Consider the following 24,591-nt stretch of genomic DNA (forward strand, 5'->3'; position numbering starts at 1 on the left):
AGACAGTCTCACAACCCCTCCTGCTAACTGCTGAGTTTGTGGCTCCCGATGGGGCAGTCCTGGACCTGCATGTTAGGGACACTGTGACCCAGTTGCAGGGCTGGAGAAAGCAACGACAAAGAACTGATGCAGATGGCAGATAATAAGGAAAGGACAGGAAGGAGGTTTTATCAGGAAGGGTCCCACTTGCCTTCTCATCTGCTCCAAACTGCTAGCGGCCAAGTGAGATGAAACTTGACATCTCAGTGGCTAACGCACTAGACTTGCTCCTGCTCACGCTGCCCATTGGACCACCTGTCACATGCTCATTCAGGGACTCGGGCTCCTTCTGCATGGTGGCCCTGCCCACTGTTGGCAATAGGCCTTGGCATTCTGTCCATTCAGTCAGGAGAGGGAGAAGGAAAGGACCTGGAGGAGTCCAGGGGAGGTTTCATAGCCGGGCCTGGCAAGGGCCCGCGTCACTTCCACCCACTTTCCGTGGCCAGAGTTCAGCTCCATGGCCACATGTAACTACAGGAAGTCTGCGACAACAGCCCAGGAGGCGAGAAATACAGGTGTGGGGAACAACAGGCCAGAGTTTGTCACCTCAGATCACCTCACACAATTGCTGAACTTAAATTAAAGCCCCACAGAATGTAAGGACCATGAATTCAGAGAATCTTAAAAATAGGAAGTCTTAGAACCTTCAAGTTCTACAATCATGGAACCTTTAAATAATACAGTCCTAGATTTGAAGAATTGGCTGCAGATGTGTCCATCTCCTCCTTCAGATTATAAGTTACCAGAGGGATGGGACATATTTCCACAACTCTGAACCTCCTCAGCACCCAGCGCACAACCCATAACCATCGCAGAGCTAGCAGTGGTTGAAGGAAGGGACACGGCACCTGCTATGTGCCAGGCATTTTTCTAAGCAATTTGAATATTTAAATTCACTTACTTCTCACAACACCCTCGGGGTAGGACTATTATTATCCCCAATTAACAGATGAGAAAACCGAGGCAGAGAGGTTAAGGAACAAACCTGGAGCCAGGCAGCTAGGAAGCATTCCAGAAATACTTGCTGCTGTACAAGTGTTGAAGTGGTGTGCATCTCGAACCATGTCAGACTTTTCATTTTCTCTCTCAGTTACAAAGGAGAAAGATGGTAAGTTTTGGGGATATAACTGAAATATAAAAGAGACCCACAGAGAGAGAACAACTCACTTTGTTGTTTGCTCCCCAAACTCCTGAAGTGAACTCCCCATCATGATGGGAAAACTGGCGGCCTCATTAACTTCCGGAAGGGGGGTTGAAGTCAATTTGAAGAGGGAGCTGTGGAAGGGCTTATCCGCCCGCTCACTGAGGAGGCCCTGCCTGTTCCATCTAATTAACAATAAACCAGACGCCCCGACACAATCCGCTTCTACATCTGTAACACGCTGACAATCTAAAAATGCCAGCCTCCTCCTTGTGTGTCAGCTAAATGTCACTGGCGACATTTGATGCAATTTAGAGATGAAAGTAAATCCAATATTATCACTGACTAAATAACCGCAGGCCCAATCAGGGGGCCCCAGGCCCCAGAGCAGGATAGGGAGAGAAAGATAGGGAGGCGGCACCCCAGGAAGGCAAGGGAGAAGTGCCTTTGGAGATGAACTGACCCCCAGCTGCCCACGGACTGGAACCTCCAACTCCCTGGCCTGCTCTGCTTGGGAGGAGCACGACATACCACCCCCAAAGCCACGTGGGTAGGCCACAGGGGACTGTTTTCCCTCTCTGAGCTGCAGTTCCCTTGCCTGTTAAGGGAGCAGGGCCGAGTGCGGCTGAGAGAAGGACTGGTGAGGCGGTGAGGCACTGACGCAGGGCAGTCCGGTCAACCCTTATTTACTGAGCCACTCCGTGCAACAGGCACAGGTCTAGACCTTGGGGACGCAGCAGTCTTTTAACCAGCCATCCTCTCCGCTAGACTGTGAGTAACATGAAGGTAAATGCCAGCTCTCTCTTGTTCACCTTTATGTCCCACATAGGTGCTCAGTCACAATGTGTGAAATGAACGCACGCATGAATGACTAAATCTGCTTGTTTGGCCTCCCGCTTGCTTGGGAGAATCTTGGAGGCTCTGGAGTCTGTAAGGGGAGATATTAGGCATAAATTATTTCCTGGTGCCCAGCTCCCATCAGAGCAATGACAACTTGCAAACTGTACCAGTTCTTACCACAAGGAACCCTTCTTGATGGTACCCAATACCAAAAACACCTTGACCGGAGGATCAAAATGAACATCACCAATGGCGGGTGCCTCCTAATGCGTTCCTGAGAAGAACACAGCATCACTTACGTAATGTCCCATCCACCGGTGCAGCACCTGAATCTAATTACAGAGCAACATCAGACAAACCCCAAATGAGAAACATTCTATTTAAAAAGGAGTAGTATCTTCAAAAATGCAATTGACGTAAAAGACAAAGAAACACCAGGAAACAATCCAAGTCAAAGAAGGTTAAAGGGATATGACAGTTAAATACAATGTATGATCATCTACTGGAGCGAGAAAATGCTATAAAGAACTTTATTGGGTCAACTGACAAAACTGAATACAGTCAGAATTGATGGAATTAGTAGTGTTAGTTTTCTGTTGCTGCCATAATAAATAATCACAAATTTAATGACTTAAAACAACACAGATTTATTTAGGATGTGGACGACTTTGGGGGGGGCCATTAGTCCAACTCACATAGTCAATAATTGATAGCATTTTATCAACAATGAAATTACTGAAATTGTTAGCTCTCCTGTGCTCATGTGAGAAAATATTCTTATCCTTCAAAAGTATACACTGACATATTTGTTTGCTTGCTTATTTATGAGCAGAGGGGAAGCTCTCTCTATTTATTCGACATGAAGGTGGAGGAAGAAGAGGACCGGGAGGTCACAGTCACCACTGCATAAAGTCACCTCTGCATCTCTGCCTGATATCCTCCTGGCTCCCAGGAGGCCCCTCTGGAAAGGGCAGAAAGCTCACAGATGTCCTGGATGCCCTCCGTGCCGATCACAGAAAAGGCATTACTGTCCCTTTTTGCCTAGCTACTAGGACTCCACTGGGAGAATGCGCGTAATGATCCGATCCTGGCCCAGGTCCAGCTCCTTGGGAGGAACCGGAAGAGTCGGACCCTGTAGCTGCAGTTCTCCTTCCCGGTGCTCACACACGGGCAGAGGAGATGAGCAGCTGCGCGCTGGGCACAGTGGAGTGATTGGTAGCCAGGGCCAGACCCGGTGGCACCGTCATGTTCACGCGGTCCTCAGGTTTGCCCAGGATGGCTGCACTGGCCATGTCCAGCCGCTTCTCCAATCCCGCGGGCACGCGGGCTGCAGCCAAGTGCGCATCCAGCTCCACAAACGGTGAGTCGGGCGAGAAGCAACCGGAGAAGCCACAGCAACAGAGAATGAACGCCCAGAGTCTACACGGAAGTATTTAGAGGCAAAAGGCCACAGTGTATGCAACTTACTCTCAAGTGGATCAGAAATAATAATTTACAGGGGGGCGGAGAGGGTTGGGGGGCAGATGATAAAGCAAATGTGACAATTTACAATAGGTGCCTCTAGATAAAAATAATATGGTATTCTTTCTACTATGTTTGCAACTCTTCTGTAAATTTGGAGTAATTTCCCAATTAAGTACCTGTGTGTGCCTCTGTGTGTGTGTGTGTGTACGCGCACATGAGTGCAATGGATCCTCAATCAAATGAGACTGCCAAAGAGCTAGGAGGTTTCCTGTGTCTTGGTTTCATCTCACCAAGTAGACTAAAGAGCCCCTTCGGGGTTTCCCATTGTAAGCAGAAGAAAACCTTATGTCTTCAACTTGGCATTCAGGCTCCTTCATGACCTTCAGCCGCCTCCTCTTGCAATCACACTCGCATCTCCCATCTATTCCTTTATCCACGTGGGATTACTTAACGTGCCTCAAAATTGCATCATAATAATTGTTCCTTTTATTGAGCACCTAGAGTATTGAGGGGTTTGAAGTGGCGGGGGTGTGGGAGGCTGGGGTACCAGGTGGTGGTATTATAGAGGGCACGGATTGCATGGAGCACTGGGTGTGGTGAAAAAATAATGAATACTGTTTTTCTGAAAATAAATAAATTGAAAAAAATTTTTTTAAAAAGCACCTAGAGTATACTGGGTCCATCCTCATGTCATTTCATTTAATCCTTACGGCAGAACTTCAAGTTAGGTACCAAGTATTTCCTCTTACAAATGGTGAATCAAAGGCTCAAGAGAGTTTAAGTGACTTGCTTAAAGACATAGAGCTAGAGCAAGACTTTAAATCCTGTTTAAAACCAGGTTCTTTCCCACATACTACATTGCTTCATGTACTCTATGTACTGATGCAATGAACATTTCGTAAGCACCCATTCAGTGCTGGGCTCTATACCAGGCACTGGGACTACAATCAACCCCACCCCAATACAATCAACCCCATCCCAACCTCTCAGAGTGTATGGTTTGGCCAGAGAGACAGAGTCAAGCTTGAGGAGGAGCAAGGGTTTAGAGGTCAGAGGTAGTGGAGTTTCCAGAGTCTGGCTCCATGGCCCTAGAAGCTGAGCCTGGAACCCTGGCAGTGGTGCAAGTAAAGGAAGAAATCTCCCCTCCCTCAGATAACGGGGTCCCAGGTGAAGGGTCCGTGGACATTTTTCTTTTTAGTCAAGTCTCTGCTGCCCTCTAGTGGGACATGTAGAGATAGCAGGAGGAAACAGAAGTGAAGGTTTGGGCGGCCGAGTGCGGATCCATCCCCATTAACTCTGAGCCTCTTCTTAGCCTTGGGACCTGTGAGATGGCTCCCATGCTCCTAAAAGGAGAGGTCTGAGTTTGAAACTGCAGTAGTGCAGGGGTCAATCTGCTTAACCAAGAGAGGTACTCAGCTTTTCTCAGGTCATCTATTGAGCCCCCAAATTAACCGCAGATGGAGCCCTGAAAAGACTACGCTGAGACGAAGGTCACAGACTGAGTTCTGACCTTGATTAGAGACTACACCAACATGTGGACCCCACTAGACCTCTGCTGTTCTCCTTTCCTACTCTCCAGTTGTTAAACACCATTATCAGGAATTAAATTATATCCATTTACAATTAAATAAGCTGTATAGAAAAACAAAGGTGATACATACTGAAAATGTATTACTTCCTAATTATTTCATGACATTTTGCTACTATATGCTCTTGAGGTGATTTAAAGCTAAGTATCTGTATAGCACAAATACTATATGATGACAAGCTTCTCGGATGGAGCCAGAAAGTATCACACTAAGCAAAATAATTTCTCAATCAGAGAAAGGCAAAACCATATGATTTCACTCACAGGTGGAATTGAAAAAAACAAAACAGATGAACACAGTGGGAAAAGAGAGATAGAGAGAAACCATAAAAGAGACACTTAACTCTGGAGAATAAACAGGGATGCCAGAGGGCTAAATGGGTGATGGGTATTAAGGATGGTACTTGTGATGAGCACTGGGTGATATATATAAGTGATGAATCACTAAATCACTTTCTACTCCTGAAACCAATATTCCACTATATCTTAGTTAACTGGAGTTTAAATAAAAACTCGAAATTTTTAAAAGGTGAATTTCCAAAATACGTAATGCTAAAGCTGAAAGAGCTTTAAATATAATGACAAAACTTATATGAGGTTTGAGAAACAGTTTAACAGTAGAACTTGTATCAGATTTAATTACAATAAATTTATATGGGGAAAAAAGCAGATTGGAACGCAACTCCACTTGTCAAATTGTGTGTGAATCACAGCTATCAGTTATGGATATAAGAGTTCGGCAAAAATCAGTGGAAGTATTCTGTGAAAATCAATTGACTAGATAGAATTTAGAATAAAGAATATTGTAGGGGTGCCTGGGTGGCTCAGTCTTTAAGTATCTGCCTTTGGCTCAGGTCATGATCCCATGGTCCTGGGATCGAGCCCTGCGTTGAGCCCCACATTGGACTCTGTGCTTGGCAGGAAGCCTGCTTCTCCCTGCACTGCCCACCCCCTGCTTGTGCTCTTTCCTTCTCTCTCTCTCTCTCTCATGCTGTGTCTCTGTCAAATAAATAAAAATCTTTTTAAAAAGAATATTTTATATGTTATTACTGTAAATTGTGTCACTCATATCAGTAAAATGTGTAATGAACTTATGGACGTGAACACATGCACACATTTTTGGAGCTCTAGTTGTTGAAACTTTGCCAGCATACTGCTGTTCAGCAGCCTTCAAATACCCAAAGTGATATAGCTCTATCCCTCATTCCAAAAAGGCTGGGGTTGCCAGTGTCTACCAACACCTGCCCCCCACCATGGACCTTTTTCTACGACTCCCACCTTCTAGAATTTGGAGCTTGGTTTGTCTTATTTTTACTATTATACTTTTCATCTCTGTCTTTTTGCCTCACTTCTCAAAATATCTCTTTGGTTTTGTCTCATAAACCCTCGATTGATTTTTTTTCATTTAGGTACTAGGATATTTAACATCCAAAAGTTTTTTTCTTTCCCATTCTTTTTATGGCATCTTGTTCTTCTTTAATGGATTCAATAGCTTCTCTTGATTCTCTGAAAATATTCATGAGAGTGTGTTAGATTTTTTTTAAATGTTTTTATCTCCCTGTCTAGTCTCTGTTTCTGCCACATCGCTTTTATCTCTTTGCTGTTCATTTGTTTTATTTTGTTTTGTCTCTATCTTTTCTACTAGATGTTCTCCTTAGCTCTTGGATGGTCCTTTGCTGTCTCTCTGTGAGGCATTACTAAAAGAACATAATTCCTTAATGAAACGGCTGATTCCCAAACTAGGGCAAAGAAAGTCGTAGATGAGTCCAGACTATTTCTTTGTGACAGGAAGTGCTCAAAGAATGACATAATGATGGACACAAGAGCCAGAAGGAAAGGGTTTCCAGTGGATAAATCTAGAATGAACTGAGCATAATATGCACACACAGTATAACATGTTGAGCACAATATTTCATAATATACATATATATAGTAACGGATTATAACTCATTGATTGAAATAAAATCCAGGAGACAACATTCATATAATTTTATAAATAAATATACAGCAAGAAGGGAAAGCTCTTCCTTATACTAGAAAACCAACTAATAAATATAAAAAGGAATGGTGGCATTACAAAATAACCCCCAGGGACACCTGGGTGGCTCATTTGGTTAAGTGTCCCACTCTTGGTTTTGGCTTAGGTCACGATTTCAGGGTCCTGAGATCCGGCCGGGTGTGGGGTTCTGTGCTGGGCATGGAGCCTGCTTAGGATTCTCTTTTTCCTCAACGAAGTGGAAGGAACTAGAGGATATTATGCTAAGTGAAATAAGTCAATCAGAGAAAGGCAATTATCATATGATCTCTCTGATATGAGGAATTTGAGAGGCAGGGCGGAGTAGGGGGAAGGGAGAGAAAAAGGAAACAAGATGGGACTGGGGAAGGAGACAAACCATAAGAGATTCGGAATCTCAGGAAAAAAACTGAAGTTTGTTGGAGCCAGGGGAGGGATGGGGTGGCTGGGTGACAGGCATTGGGGAGGGTATGTGCTATGGTGAGTGCTGTGAACTGTGTAAGACTGACGAATCACAGATCTGTACCCCTGAAACACATAATACATTATATGTTAAATAAATTTTTTAGAAAATGAAAAAAGAAAAAAGATTCTCTCTTTCCCTCTTTCTCTGCCCCTCCCCTCCCCACTTCATGGGCATGTGCTCTCTCTGAAATTAAAAAAAAAAAGAAAGAAAATCACCCCCAGAGAACATCACAATAATAATTGATTCAGGCAAGAATTATCAATGATTTGAAAACTGGTGGATGATAAATATTTATTTATTACAAAGGAAAAACAATAATTTTACACTGAAGATGCTTGGCAGACACCTCGTTAAGCAGGTAATTAATGTTAACATCACTGGCAATGGGATAAACAGAGGTTACGTGGCTCCTGATACTTGCACTAACATGACATCATTTGTGTGATAGTCCTGCCAACAGTGCCTAACTCAGGAGGAAACATCAGACAGACTGAGGGACATTCTGCAAAATACCTGTCCTGTACTCTTGAAAAAATGTCAACGTCATGAAGGCAAAGAAAGACTGAGGAACTGCTTCAGATTAAAGGAGCCTAAAGAGGCATGACAACTAAATGCAGCACATGATCTGGGATTTTCTGCTCTAAAGGACATTATTGGCACAGTTGGCTAAATCTGAATAAGGTCTGTAGATATAATAGCCCTGAATCAATGTTAATTTCAATGTTAAAAAGAATGTCCTCGGTTTTGAGAAACACGCACTGAATTATTCAGGGGCAAAGGACCATCATGTTTAGTAAAAAATAATAATAATATGTTAATATTAGGGGAATTTGGTGAAGAGTAGAACAGGAATTCTTGCAATTTTTCTCTACGTCTGAAATTAGGCCCCCCAAAAAAAGAAAAGAAAAGAAAAAGTTCAAAAGCTGACTGGGAACTGTGTGCACATAAGTCGGATGTCGACAACGGGCCCCTGGGGGAGGAGGTCTGCTGGGGCCATTTCATTAGGCATTAGGTGGTGCCCTTCTTCCCTGGTTTCGTCTTCCAGTCTCCTACCTAGTGGTATCTGCCTGGTTGTCAGGTGCCAGGAGTTGAATGGGGCAGGGAAAGGACTGTTGGGTTGGGGACTCAACATTCACTTAATGTCGCATTTTCCCACCCTCAAATGCCCTTCCCCCCAGGCCCAGATCCTCTCCAAAGAAAAAACCTCTAGTCCTCTCCCCAAGTTGGGGGAGGAAGTAGTGTGGCCTCAAGGAGAAGAATCAAGGCGATCTAACTGCTCTCAGTTTCCAGCCCCATCCACTTCTTGAAGTGTCTGAGCCTTTTCAGGATTCCCAAGGTATATCCAGCTGCATATACATACACCTACTGGGGTTTAAGATCCAGTTTTCCATATCCGTTGAATTAATGTCTGCCCTCTACACCCAGCTTCCAAACACTGCTGTCATCAATCCTGTTCTTTTTGTCCTTGTGGCTTTAAATATTTTAATAAAATCCCCTGCTGTCATTTTAGCAGAATTTCAGGAAAGAACGTGCTCTTTCACCCTGTCATCTTTAATTGGAAGTCCTTTGTTGTGTTCTCTAATCTTTCTATGATGATTACATATTTCTTGTGCAATTTTAAAATATATTTAAGCATATGAAAGAGTTAAATGTTGTGCAACCGTGTAAAACAATTTAAGAATGGGATGTTCATCAGATTTCTGACGGAAGGATAACCAAGCTCTGAGAAGGGGCTGGGTGGTGTAAGGAAAGTATTTGAGGATGCCGCTCAATGGCACTGTGCCATAAAGGCGAACGAATTTCTCTGCGAATGTGTTCTTAAGCTTCCGTTACCACGACAGCGGCTATTAAAAAGGGAAGCACCTGGTGTGTGTGGGAAGGGTCCGCAGGGCGAAAAAGGCTAGCAAAAGACCATTTCACAAAATTTCACGAAATTCCAGAGGCTCTCCTTGGGACTGGCTGAGGCTCTAGAAAAGCCTACTCTTTGGAGGTGGGGGGGGGGAGGTGGAGGGGGTGGCTCGCGCAGAAAGGTGGTTAAAGGCAAGCTTCTGTTCCCCGCACCAACACGAGGTCAGGATAGATCCAGGTATGAATCAAGTCCAAGGCTCGGTGCCAAACCCAGACCTTCTGCCAGACTCATGCAGAAAGCGAGTCCCCAGCGCGGGCACCGCATCTGGACGCACCAGCGCTCGCCTCCAACTGCGTGCTCAGGTGCGCCAGGGTGGCTAGGCGAGGAGCGACCTTTCCCACTCTGGCCACACGGGGGCAGCAGAGGACAGGCGGAGAAAACTGTGAGGGTCTTGGGGATGGCGGGTGGGAGAGTGTAGGAGACTGGGAGAAAGACCTAGAGAGGGACAGGAAGTACCCAAAAAAAAGAGATGGCAGGAAAATGTGGAGAAGGCGGGGAGACAGAGCCCAACACTCAGTGAGCGATAGAGGGGGGAAGCACTACTCACACTAAGAGATTCCTCACACGCCCTGGTGCCACTGGCTCACCATCTCATGAAGACACTCGGGATAAGAAATCATATGGTCAGCTAAGGCACAGAACTGACACTAGATTGTGTACTGGCTGGAGTATTTAACTTCTCTGTGCTTTGTTTTCCTTACCAAGCTCCAGGGGATTTTGTGAGGGTTAAAGGAGAGAATAAACAAAGCACTAGACTTGAAGTGAGGTGTTGAGTGGCCAGAGCTGAGAAGTGGGGAACACTGCCACAGTCCCTGGTGAAGGTGTCTGACAACTACAAGAGTGGGTCAGGATTGAAAAACCCTCACACTCACCTTCGTCAAAACCAGTGGCGACTTTCTGTCAGAGGGAGAGGCAAAGTGGCAGGTGTATGCAACTTTTAGAGAGACAACTGCTCTCAACCCAAACATTTCTCTCATCCACACTGCTTGCCTGGTCCTGGTCAGGATTTTCATCTGGAGGTTGGCTATACAGTAATGTGACTGTCACCCGCCAGATGCAGCAGTCACTCCCCATACCTCACCCACTGCCCTTACTCTTACCATTCCTGCCCACCTTCTACCTGCCAACACATGCACTGCTTTACCTAAGGGCCTTCTCTGGCTACTGGAGCCCATTTCTCCCCCCATCCCACCCCTTTCTCTCTCTCTCTCTCTCTCTCTCTCTCACACACACACACACACACACACACACAGCCTTCAGCCACTGACCAACAAAAGTTCTGGTATAAATACCCCAGCTCCCTCACCCCATGGGCAGGATAACTCTAAAGCTCATGTGCTCCACTGGGGCTCCCAGAGTGTCTCTGTACGATGATGATCCAGCTGCTCACTGTGGTTACATGTTCAGTGACACACTCTCACCTGGCTCACTGCCTGTGTGTCTCACTTCCCCTCTCTCCTGGAAGCACCTGTCAGTTGAGGTATTTTAACAAGAGCACTTATCTGAGGGCTGGCTTCTGGAGGAACCTAGGTTTGAAGACAGAAACATGGCAGGTTTGCCTTATTCATCTCTCCACAGCACAGAGCACAGTGAATGAGGACATCATAAAGAGTACTTATTATTCATTCATTTATACAGCAATATGTAATCTCACTCCCCACTAGGCCCAGCCTGGGTTAGGTGCTGGGATACAGTGATGAGAGGATCCAATATGTTTCCTGAGGCTTCCAATCCACGAAAGACTGACTTATAAGGAAACAGAGATTTCTGCCCACTACCTTTCCCCCCACCCTCCAAATTCCCATCGCCAGATGCCTACAGCCTGGCCTTAGAAAAACTTAGGAATGTAAAAAAGTGGGAAAACAACACAAATTGGCAAAGAGCAAGAACTAAATGATTGGGCTGATCTTTCATTCATCTGGGAAATATCTACTGAGCATTTCAGACTCTCCTGTCAGAGACACAAACATGTCAACAGTCAGAGGGAACACCAAGAGGTCAGTAGTCCTACAGGAGCATAAAGACTGTGGCAGCACTAAGGAGGGGCTAACTCAACCTGGCAGGACCAGGAGGACCTCTCTGGAGGAGGTATCACTTGAGCTGAGTCTTGAAGTACAGGAAGGTATTTGCAAGATCTGGAAGCGAAAGAGCATTCTAGACAAAAGAAACTGCATGTAAAAAGGTAGGAGGTGTGAAAATTGGTCAGCTTGGGGAACTGCAAGTGACTTGGTGTGGGTGGGACAAACAAGAGGGCTCAGAAGGGAAGAGGAGCAGGGAGGGGCTGGAATATAAAGGAGCTTCTGTGCTAGTCTGAGGCATTCACACCTCATTGAGACTCAGTTTTCTCCTCAGTGGAATGAAAAATTTGAGGCTCTTGTAAAGATAAATGTATTAATGTAAGAGAAAATCTGGCATTTATGCAATACCTGGCATTTCATTGACCCTCGGGGAACAGTAGTTACTTTATCCTGAGAATAAACTGTAGGAAGTTACCGAAGGATTTGAAACCATACAATGACATGGTCAACTTGGAGCCTTAGGAGATGCTAGTGAGGAGGTTGCTGTGGTCAAAAGAGGTCACCTGCATGCCAATAGTTTTTTTATGTCTCTCTGCCTAAGAACTTTCTCTAGTATTGGAAAGAATCACATGAAGGGCAGGCCAGAAATACAGAGGAGTTAATACACCAGGAACAACCTTCTCCCAAGAAGGGTTGGGAGTCAGTGGATAAAACCTTCCACTTCCTAGCCCGCTGTGGGACAATTCCAAGGAATGTGCCACACTGCCTCTTAAAGGGTCCTCCATGGGACTGAGCTTTAAGTGGTGCCAAAGGTAACCCACTCATTGGCATATTTTTATACCTTTTCTCCATTATTTATTTCACTTCTGCACTCTCTCACCTCCTAAGTTAACTACTTATACCCAGGTCGTGGGGCTTGATCCCACGACCCTGAGATCATAACCCAAGCTGAAAGCAGCTGCTTAACCAACTGAGCCACCCAGGCACCCCACTAAATACATCATATTAATCAGATCTTGTGAGCAGAAGTACTCGTATATCTTGGGAAAAAAACATGTCTACCAGAGACCAGGAGATAAATCCTACAAAGATTAGGGGCCTTCCACTTCAGTAACAACTTTTAGTAGTCTTATGGCATAGGGCACTATAGGACATCCCATCTCCCCAAAGTAAAGGCTAAGTTATTGCACACTTTATCTCCCACAACCAAGGAAAAGGCACAGGCCTTGGTAGGTTCCTTGGATTTTAGATACAGCCCACACTTATACTGTTATAATCCATTTATTGGGTGACTTAGAAGTTTACCTGTTTTAAGAGGGCTCTATAGCTTGTCTGGGTTGTTGTAAAAGCTGCCCAATAAACTCAATGGTGTAAGGGGCATCTATGGTAGATAGGAGACCATGGCATCTCTGACAAGCCCCCAAATAAGAGTTTCAAGGCAGGCTTCTAGAATTCTGGAGGAATTCTATTCATATTTCTGTAGCAGAGAATTATTTTCCACTCAAAAAGGAGCTCCTGGCTTGCTATTAAGCCTTAGGAGAGACTGAACACTTGACTTAGAACACCAGATGACTGTGAAACCAGAGATGCTTATCAAGAGCCAGATATTATCAGAACTCCCAAACAATTCTATCATACAATGTAAATGCTACATTTCATATTCGGCTTTATAAGGTACAAGGGCTTTACTGAAGGTACAAATAGGGCCCAAACTCAATATCTCCTATCACTGTACCATCATGGTCTCTCCATCAGTTTCACCTATGGCTTCTTAGGAAGTTTACAGCAAGCAGCTAATGAAAAGGAGAAAAACTTGAGCTTGGTTCATGGATGTGTAGACTCAAAATGTTTGACAAGCAGAAAATGATCTTCTACACTACAACCTATTTACGGGTGACTCCAAAACATAGAAGTAGACAAATCCCACCCACTGGGGAGAGCTTCAAGCAGCACATATAGTCATCAATTTTATGTGGTAGGGACAGGGGTAAGGCTATATATGGACTCCTGGGAAATGGTAAAAAGGCTTGTATGGATAATCAGAGGCCTGGAGGAAGAAAACTGGAAGATCAGAAACAAAGAGATTTGAAGAAGAGGCATTTAGATCAACCTATGGGAGTGGTCATAAAGTGTGAAGGTATTTGTGTCACATTTAATGCTCCTCAGAGAGCCACCAGAGGAGGCAGTGAATAACTAGGTTGATAGAATGACTCATCTAATGGGTGTTAGTCAAACTCTATCTTTGGCCATGCCAGTGATTTATACAATAGACCCATAAACCATCTTGTCAAGTGGCAAAGATGGATGCTATATATAGCTCAAAATCATGGGCTCTCTCTTACCAAGGCTGCTCTAGCTTTGGTCACTCTTGAATAGCAGTTTTCAAATTCTATAGAGTACTATAACCCACAACTCAAAATACATTGGCCCAGGAGCCAAGAGCTGGAAATAAGACTGGGGTTTTTTTTGTCACCAATGCTATGACCTCTTTGGGAATTCTATACTTTAGCCTTCCCCACAACTTTGGTCCCTTATGGTTAGGGGTTCTGAGGTTCAGGGATGAAATGTTTTTATTAAGGGACACCATAAGTGTTCCAATGAACCTAAAGCTATGATTGTCTTTTGGTCCTTTTGTATCCTTCATTTTTTTACCTCTAGGCAAAAAGGGATTTATACTGGCAAGAGTAAATAACCCTGATTATCATAAAGAAAGAGAAGTGCTGATACATTATGGGAGCAGGATGGAGTTTGTCCAGAATTTCATGCTTCCATGACAGGTGATAACAAAACAAAACAAGGCAATTGCAGCAATCATGGCCTTACAAGAACAAGGTAATTAGGGACCCAGATCCGTTAGGGTTGAAAGTCTGGGTCGCCCCCCAGGGCAAGGAATCAAGACCAGCAGAAGTTCTGGATGAGGCTCAGCAGATGGGAAATTCTGAAAGAATGGAAGATGGTAAATTATAATTACAACATCAGAGTCAACTATAGTAGTGAGCACTATAGTTTGTCCCACTAATCCTCCTGTTGTAAATCTTTTTTTAGGGATCATGTACCTTGAAGAATCAGTGACAGAACAGAGTGGGCTTAATGTGGTGACAGATTGGATCCTAGCAGTGCAAAGGGAAACTGTAGAAATTCTGCATATGCCTCACCTGTGTCCTTGTGTTTTAAAAGTGTCTCTTCTAAAAAGCATATGACCATAGTTTTTCAATCCAATCTGATAATTTCTGCCTTTAACTAATGTGGTTAGTCCATTACATTTTGGTGATTTCTGATATGTTTGAATTAATTTTGAACACCTTTTGGGGGGCTTTCCATATTTGCTATTTTGTTAATGCTTCTCTTTTCTCCTCTGTTACCTTCTAATAAATTGCTTTTTATTTCTTTTTGTCAAACTGTTTTAAAATTATACACTCAATTTCTATTCTTAGAGCTACCTTCAAAGTTTTATTTATTTGGAGAGGTTCTTTTTTTAATTTCAATTTAATTTATTTTTTTTCCCAATTTATTTATTTTCAGAAAAACAGTATTCATTATTTTTCAATTTAATTTATTAACATATAGTGTATTATTAGTTTCAGAAGTAGAGTTCAGAGAGGAGTCAAGATGGTGGAGAAGTAGCAGGCTGAGACTACTTCAGCTATCAGGAGATCAGCTAGAGAGCTTATCTAAAGAGTGCAAACACCTGCAAATCCATCGGCTGATCGAAGAGAAGAAGAACAGCAATTCTAGAAACAGAAAATCAACCACTTTCTGAAAGGTAGGACTGGCAGAGAAGTGAATCCAAAGCCACGGGAAGATAGACCCGGGGGAGGGGCCGGCTTCCAGCAAGCAGTGGAGCAATGAAGCACAAAATCAGGATTTTTAAAAGTCTGTTCTTCTGAGGGACATCGCTCCAGAGGCTAACCGGGGTGAAGCCCATGCGGGGTCGGCGTGGCCTCAGGTCCCGCAGGGTCACAGAAGGATCGGGGGTGTCTGAGTGTCGCAGAGCTTACAGGTATTAGAACGGGGAAGCCGGCTACAGAGACAGAGCCGACAGTGGCCTCGCAGCTCGGGGTTACCTTGAACCGGTTGCAGGCTCGGTGAGCTCGGAGCGCGGCCGGAGGTTAGGCAGACGTGAGTTACTGGGCGCTGTTCTCTGAGGGCGCACTGAGGAGTGGGGCCCTGGGCTCTCGGCTCCTCCGGGCCGGAGACCAGGAGGCCACCATTTTCATTCCCATTCTCAAACTCTACGGAAAGCGCTCAGGGAAAAAAGCTCCTGAAAGCAAACCCGAGTGGGTTACTCAGCCCGGCCCCTGGTAAGGGCGGTGCAATTCCACCTGGGGCAAAGACACTTGAGAATCACTACAACAGTCCCCTCCTCCAGAAGATCAACAAGAAATCCAGCCAAGACCAAGTTCACCTACCAAGGAGTGCAGTTTCAATACCAAGGAAAGCAGCAGAATTCCAGAGGAGGAGAAAGCAAAGCATGGAACTCATGGCTTTCTCCCCATGATTCTTTAGTCTTGCAGTTAATTTAATTTTTTTTCTTTTCCAATTTTTTTTTCTCTTCTTCTGCTAAAATTTTTTTAACTTTTACCCTTTTCTTTTTTAACAATTTTTAGTTTATCTAATATATATTTTTTCTTTTTTATACTTTTTCTTTATTCGTTTTCATTTTTTTTAATTGTTTCTTTTTTTTTTTCTTTCTGAACCTCTTTTTATCCCCTTTCTCCCCTCTCATGATTTGGGATCTCTTCTGATTTGGTTAAAGCATATTTTCCTGGGGTTGTTTCCACCCTTTTAGTGTTTTACTTGCTCCTTCATATACTCTTATCTGGACAAAATGACAAGGCGGGAAAACTCACCACAAAAAAAAGAACAAGAGGCAGTACCAAAGGCTAGGGACCTAATCAATACAGACATTGGTAATATGTCAGATCTAGAGTTCAGAATGACAATTCTCAAGGTTCTAGCCGGGCCCTAAAAAGGCATGGAAGATATTAGAGAAACCCTCTCGGGAGATATAAAAGCCCTTTCTGGAGAAATAAAAGAACTAAAATCTAACCAAGTTGAAATCAAAAAAGCTATTAATGAGGTGCAATAAAAAATGGAGGCTCCCACTGCTAGGATAAATGAGGCAGAAGAAAGAATTAGCAATATAGAAGACCAAATGACAGAGAATAAAGAAGCTGAGCAAAAGAGGGACAAACCGCTACTGGACCACGAGGGGAGAATTCGAGAGATAAATGACACCATAAGACAAAACAACATTAGAATAATTGGGATTCCAGAAGAAGAAGAAAGAGAGAGGGGAGCAGAAGCTATACTGGAGAGAATTATTGGAGAGAGTTTACCCAATGTGGCAAAGGGAACAAGCATCAAAATTCAGGAGGTGCAGAGAATGCCCCCCAGAATCAATAAAAATAGGTCCATACCCCGTCACCTAATAGTAAAATTTACAAGTCTTAGTGACAAAGAGAAAATCCTGAGAGCAGCCCGGGAAAAGAAGTCTATAACATACAATGGTAAAAATATTAGATTGGCAGCAGACTTATCCACAGAGACCTGGCAGGCCAGAAAGAGCTGGCATGATATATTCAGAGCACTAAAAGAGAAAAACATGCAACCAAGAATACTATATCCGCTAGGCTATCATTGAAAATAGAAGGAGAGATCAAAAGCTTCTGGGACAAACAAAAACTGAAATAATTTGCAAACACCAACCAGCTCTACAGGAAATATTGAAAGGGGTCCTCTGAGCAAAGAGAGAGCCTACAAGTGGTAGATCAGAAAGGAACAGAGACAATATACAGTAACAGTCACCTTACAGGCAATACAATGGCACTAAATTCATATCTCTCAATAGTTACCCTGAATGTTAATGGGCTAAATGCCCCAATCAAAAGACACAGGGTATCAGAATGGATAAAAAAACAAAACCCATCTATATGTTGCCTACAAGAAACTCATTTTAAGCCCGAAGACACCTCCAGATTTAAAGTGAGGGGGTGGGAAAGAATTTACCATACTAATGGACATCAGAAGAAAGCTGGGGTGGTGATCCTTATATCAGATCAATTTGATTTTAAGCCAAAGACTATAATAAGAGATGAGGAAGGACACTATATCATACTCAAAGGGTCTGTCCAACAAGAAGATCTAACAATTTTAAATATCTATGCCCCCAACGTGGGAGCAGCCAACTATATAAACCAATTAATAACAAAATCAAAGAGGGGCGCCTGGGTGGCTCAGTGGGTTAAGCTGCTGCTTTCGGCTCAGTCATGATCTCAGGGTCCTGGGATCGAGTCCCGCATCGGGCTCTCTGCTCAGCAGGGAGCCTGCTTCCTCCTCCTCTCTCTCTGCCTGCCTCTCTGCCTACTTGTAATCTTTCTCTGTCAAATAAATAAATAAAATCTTTTAAAAAAATAATAAAATCAAAGAGACACATCGACAATAATAGTAGGGGACTTTAACGCTCCCCTCACTGAAATGGACAGATCGTCCAAGCAAAAGCTAAACAAGGAAATAAAGTCCTTAAATGACACACTGGACCGGATGGACATCACAGATATATTCAGAACATTTCATCCCAAAGCAACAGAATACACATTCTTCTCTAGTGCACATGGGACATTCTCCAGAATAGATCACATACTTGGTCCTAAATCAGGTCTCAACCGGTACCAAAAGATTGGGATCATTCCCTGCATATTTTCAAACCACAATGCTCTGAAGCTAGAACTCAACCACAAGAAGAAATTTGGAAAGAACCCAAGTACATGGAGACTAAACAGCATCCTTCTAAAGAATGAATGGGTCAACCAGGAAATTAAAGAAGAATTGAAAAAAATCATGGAAACAAATGATAATGAAAACACAATGGTTCAAAATCTGTGGGACACAACAAAGGCAGCCCTGAGAGGAAAATATATAGCAGTACAAGCCTTTCTCAAGAAACAAGAAAGGTCTCAGGTACACAACCTAACCCTACACCTAAAGGAGCTGGAGAAAGAACAAGAAAGAAACCCTAAACCCAGCAGGAGAAGAGAAATCATAAAGATCAGAGCAGAAATCAATGAAATAGAAACCAAAAAAACAATAGAACAAATCAACGAAACTAGGAGCTGGTTCTTTGAAAGAATTAATAAGATTGATAAACCCCTGGCCAGACTTATCAAAAAGAAAAGAGAAAGGACCCAAATAAATAAAATCATGAATGAAAGAGGAGAGATCACAACTAACACCAAAGAAATACAAACAATTATAAGAACATACTATGAGCAATTCTACGCCAACAAATTTGACAATCTGGAAGAAATGGATGCATTCCTAGAAACATATAAACTACCAAAATTGAACCAGGAAGAAATAGAAAGCCTGAACAGAACCATAACCAGTAAGGAGATTGAAACAGTCATCAAAAATCTCCAAACAAACAAAAGCCCAGGGCCAGACGGCTTCCCGGGGGAATTCTACCAAACATTTAAAGAAGAACTAATTCCCATTCTCCTGAAACTGTTCCAAAAAATAGAAATGGAAGGAAAACTTCCAAACTCATTTTATGAGGCGAGCATCACCTTGATCCCAAAACCAGACAAGGATACCATCAAAAAAGAGAGCTATAGACCAATATCCTTGATGAACACAGATGCGAAAATTCTCACCAAAATACTATCCAATAGGATTCAACAGTACATTAAAAGGATTATTCACCACGACCAAGTGGGATTTATTCCAGGGCTGCAAGGTTGGTTCAACATCCGCAAATCAATCAATGTGATACAACACATCAATAAAAGAAAGAACAAGAACCATATGATACTGTCAATAGATGCTGAAAAAGCATTTGACAAAGTACAGCATCCCTTCCTGATCAAAACTCTTCAAAGTGTAGGGATAGAAGGCACATACCTCAATATTATCAAAGCCATCTATGAAAAACCCACCGTAAATATCATTCTCAATGGAGAAAAACTGAAAGCTTTTCTGCTAAGGTCAGGAACACGGCAGGGATGTCCATTATCACCACTGCTATTCAACATAGTACTAGAAGTCCTAGCCTCAGCAATCAGACAACAAGAGGAAATTAAAGACATCCAAATCGGCAAAGAAGAAGTCAAACTACTCTTCACAGATGATATGATACTATATGTGGAAAACCCAAAAGACTCCACTCCAAAACTGCTAGAACTTGTACAGGAATTTAGTAAAGTGTCAGGATATAAAATCAATGCACAGAAATCAGTTACATTTCTCTATATGAACAACAAGACAGAAGAAAGAGAAATTAAGGAGTCAATCCCATTTACAATTGCACCCCAAACCATAAGATACCTAGGAATAAACCTAACCAAAGAGGCAAAGAATCTATACTCGGAAAACTATAAAGTACTCACGAAAGAAATTGAGGAAGACACAAAGAAATGGAAAAATGCTCCATGCTCCTGAATTGGAAGAATAAATATTGTGAAAATGTCAATGCTACCTAAAGCAATCTACACATTTAATGCAATTCCTATCAAAGTACCCTCCATCTTTTTCAAAGAAATGGAACAAATAATCCTAAAATTTATATGGAACCAGAAAAGACCTCAAATAGCCAAAGGGATATTGAAAAAGAAAGCCAAAGTTGGTGGCATCACAATTCCGGACTTCAAGCTCTATTACAAAGCTGTCATCCTCAAGACAGCATGGTACTGGCACAAAAACAGACACATAGATCAATGGAACAGAATAGAAAGCCCAGAAATAGACCCTCACCTCTATGGTCAACTAATCTTCGACAAAGCAGGAAAGAATGTCCAATGGAAAAAAGACAGCCTCTTCAATAAATGGTGTTGGGAAAATTGGACAGCCACATGCAGAAAAATGAAATTGGACCATTTCCTTACACCACACACGAAAATAGACTCAAAATGGATGAAGGACCTCAATGTGAGAAAGGAATCCATCAAAATCCTTGAGGAGAACACAGGCAGCAACCTCTTAGACCTCAGCCGCAGCAACATCTTCCTAGGAACATCGCCAAAGGCAAGGGAAGCAAGGGCAAAAATGAACTATTGGGATTTTATCAAGATCAAAAGCTTTTGCACAGCAAAGGAAACAGTGAACAAAACCAAAAGACAACTGACAGAATCGGAGAAGATATTTGCAAACAACATATCAGATAAAGGACTAGTGTCCAAAATCTATAAAGAACTTAGCAAACTCAACACCCAAAGAACAAATAATCCAATCAAGAGATGGGCAGAAGACATGAACAGACATTTCTGCAAAGAAGACATCCAGATGGCCAACAGACACATGAAAAAGTGCTCCATATCACTCGGCATCAGGGAAATACAAATCAAAACCACAATGAGATATCACCTCACACCAGTCAGAATGGCTAAAATTAACAAGTCAGGAAATGACAGATGCTGGTGAGGATGCGGAGAAAGGGGAACCCTCCTACACTGTTGGTGGGAATGCAAGCTGGTGCAACCACTCTGGAAAACAGCATGGAGGTTCCTCAAAATGTTGAAAATAGAACTGCCCTATGACCCAGCCATTGCACTACTGGGTATTTACCCTAAAGATACAAACGTAGTGATCTGAAGGGGCATGTGCACCAGAATGTTTATAGCAGCAATGTCCACAATAGCCAAACTATGGAAAGAACCTAGATGTCCATCAACAGATGAATGGATAAAGAAGAGGTGGTATATATACACAATGGAATACTATGCAGCCATCAAAAGAAACGAAATCCTGCCATTTGCGACAACGTGGATGGAACTAGAGCGTATCATGCTTAGCGAAATAAATCAATCGGAGAAAGACAACTATCATATGATCTCCCTGATATGAGGACGTGGTGATGCAACATGAGGGCTTAAGTGGGTAGGAGAAGAATAAATGAAACAAGTTGGGATTGGGAGGGAGACAAACCATAAGTGACTCTTAATCTCACAAAACAAACTGAGGGTTGCTGGGGGGAGAGGGGCTGGGAGAAGGGGGGTGGGGTTATGGACATTGGGGAGGGTATGTGCTGTGGTGAGTGCTGTGAAGTGTGTAAACCTGGAGATTCACAGACCTGTACCCCGGGGGATAAAAATATATTATATGTTTAAAAAATAAATAAATAAAATTTCCAAAAATAAAAAAAGAAGAAGAAGAGTTCAGCGATTCATCAGTCTTATATAATATCCAGTGCTCATTTCATCCAGTGCCCTCCTTACTGTCTATCACCGTTACCACATCCTCTCACCCCCTCCCCTCCAGTAACCCTCAATTTGTTTTCTATGATTAAGAATCTCTTATGATTTGTTTCCCTGTCTGATTTTGTCTTGTTTTATTTTTCCTGGGTTTATTTCTTTCACTAATCAGAATCATACTGTATATATTGTTATTTGATGTGTTTTTTGGAGATGTTCTCAGCTTAGCACACTCTTTTTATCCATTATGTATTCCATAGAATTCATGTCATTATTTGGGTTGTTTCATTCTGCTGTTGTAATTTTGCCCACTATTATGTATGAACTTGGGCACAGGGGCTGGAATTTGAGGGGAAGAGTGTCAGTTTGAGTCCTTGTCATCCTGAAGTTGTTAACTTGGCACAGGAGCAGGTGGCAGGCTGTGCATGCTGACTCAGGCAGGAGGGCAGCTGGACTGTGAATTTGGGACCCACAGGCTGATGGCATTGTGTCTGACAGGGTCATGGTTGGTTTTGCTTTTAACTTTTGTTTTTCTGGGAAACTCTATCTCTCCTATTCTAAATGAAACCTTTGCTGGATTAGAGTTTTCTTGGCTGTAGTTTTTTCCATTTAGAACTTTGAATATACCATGCCACTCCCTTCAGACCTACGAAGTCTCTGCTGAAAAACCTACTAATGGCCTTATGGGGTTTCCCTTGTATGTAACTGCTTTCCTTTCTCTTACTGCTTTTAATTCTCTCTTTATCACTTCTTTTGGCCATCTTATTTACTTTGTGTCTTGGTGAAGACCTCTTTGGGTTGGTTTTATTGGGGGCTCTCTTTCTTTTCCCAGATTCAGGAAGTTTTCAGCTATTATTTCTTCAAATAAATCTTCTGCCCCCTTTCTCACTCTTCTCCTTCTGGGATCCCTGTCATGTGATTGTTATACTTGACAGTATGGCTGAGTTGCCTGGATCTATTCTTATTTTGCTTGTTTTTTCCCTCTCATCAGTTCAGCTCGATTACTTCCCATTACTCTGCCCTCCAGGTTGCTGATCCATTCTTCTACTTTCTCTTGTTTGTTATTTGTTCTAGGTTATCTGTTTTTATTTTCATTTAGTAGTTCAATGCCTCCAATTTTTTCTTTTTTTTAGGTCTCCTATCTCTTGGTGAAGAGTCTTATGGAGGTCTTGCACATCTTTCTCAATTCTAGTGAATATCTTTATGAACATTACTTTAAATTTGCTATCAGACATAGTACTTATCTCCATTTTCTTTAGTCTCTTGCTATGATTTTGTTCCACTCTTTCATTTGGGACATAGTCCTCTGTCTCCCCCTTTTGTCTATTGCTGTGTCTATTTCTCTATATTAGGAAAGTCAGCTATATCTCCTGCACTTGAAAGTAGTAGCTTTATGAAGAAGAGGTCCAGTAGAGCCCCACTGTGCAATGTCTCCTTTTCACCAGAAGATGGTGCTTTGGGGGTATCCTCTATGTGTGTTGCTACAGGGGTATCCTACTGTTGTGGCAGAAATGTGTTTGCCTTCAGTCCAGTCTGCAGTGGCTCTCTGCCTGTTATGAGCAGAGTTTAGTGCCTGTGGTGTTAGTGGGCTGGTCCAGAGCTATCTTGGGCTTGAGTTGTTTGCCAGAATGTTTTCCAGGTGTTTCCCAGAGATGAAGTAGCACCAAACTGCAGGCCACTTCCTTGTGATGTCCACTGAGAAGCTTTTGTTGGTGGGTGAGGCCTGTAGTCAGACCAGCTGCCTGCCCTCAGCCCACTGCTAGGGTCTTGTCAGACTGGTATGTGGTTATTTCCCCCTCCCCCTGGAGCAGGACTCACTTTGGAGTGGTGCTGGTCCTTGTCTGGGCTATGTGCATGCTGCCAGGCTTGTGGGACTGCTTTGATGGGATCCTGCCAAGAGTGATTAGGAGGGGCCTCTTGTCTATATTGGGCTGCAGAGAGTCTGTTCTGCCAGTCTTCAGGTCACTTTCTGAGTTATTTTTGCTGATATGGGTGTTCTCTAGGTAGCCATGCACCAAGAGGTGAGCCCAGGATCCTCCTACTTCCACCATCTTCCCAGCAGCCTCTGCTTACCTTCAAAATTTTAATACTGATATTTGACATAATAAAGTATAAAGTTAAAGAATATCTTTTTTTTAAGTTAAAGTGTATCTTTACCTTCCTTTATATAAAACAGTGACTTACATCTTTGTCTCCAATTACTCCCCATCTATATATGTTAACATTTTATTTATTTTTTTATTTACTTTTTTTTTTTTTTTTGAAAGAGAGCGCTTGGTGGGAGAGGAATAGAAGGAGAAAAAAAAAAAAACCCAAGCAGGTTCTGTACTGAGCACAGAACCTGACATGGGACTCATTTTCAACCCTGAGATCATGACTTGAGCCAAAATCAAGAGTTGGATGCCTAACCACTCAGGTGCCCCAATCTTGCCCTTATCTGTGAATAAAATTTTAGTAGGTATCTATTTTCTCTAGGTGTTTTGACACTGTAATTCCACTGTCCACCATCCTCTGTCTTGCTGTTGATAAGTGTAGTTATTCTAATTGTTATCCTCTGTGGTTAATCTCTTTATTCTGTTATTTTTAAGATGTTATCTTTGATTTTAAGATTCTTCAGTTTTACTTCAATGTTGATGCATACATCCAATTCTTTTTATCTCTCTTGAGATATTTAGGCTCCTACATCTGAAGCCTTCTGTCTTTGATAAATTCTGGAAAAGTCTTATTCAGAATTGTTTTACATATTGTCTCTCTCTTCATTCTCTCTATTGTCATCTTTTGGGACTTTGATTAGATGAATGTTGAACTCTCTCTTCTATCTTCCATGTTTCTTAACCTGTTTTCCATTTCTATGTCCATGTTTACATTCTGGGTAATTTACTTGGATCTACCAGTTCACTAATTCTCTCTTCAACTGTGTCTTATCTG

At 42.7% G+C, this 24,591-nt stretch overlaps 1 pseudogene; it reads right to left on the reverse strand.

Moving 5' to 3' along the window:
• Positions 1-3,044: 3,044 nt before the first annotated feature.
• On the reverse strand, positions 3,045-23,714 carry LOC122899115 (annotated as a pseudogene).
• Positions 23,715-24,591: the final 877 nt, after the last annotated feature.

Source organism: Neovison vison, chromosome 2 (assembly GCF_020171115.1).
Source record: "Neovison vison isolate M4711 chromosome 2, ASM_NN_V1, whole genome shotgun sequence".
Lineage (NCBI taxonomy): Eukaryota > Metazoa > Chordata > Mammalia > Carnivora > Mustelidae > Neogale > Neogale vison.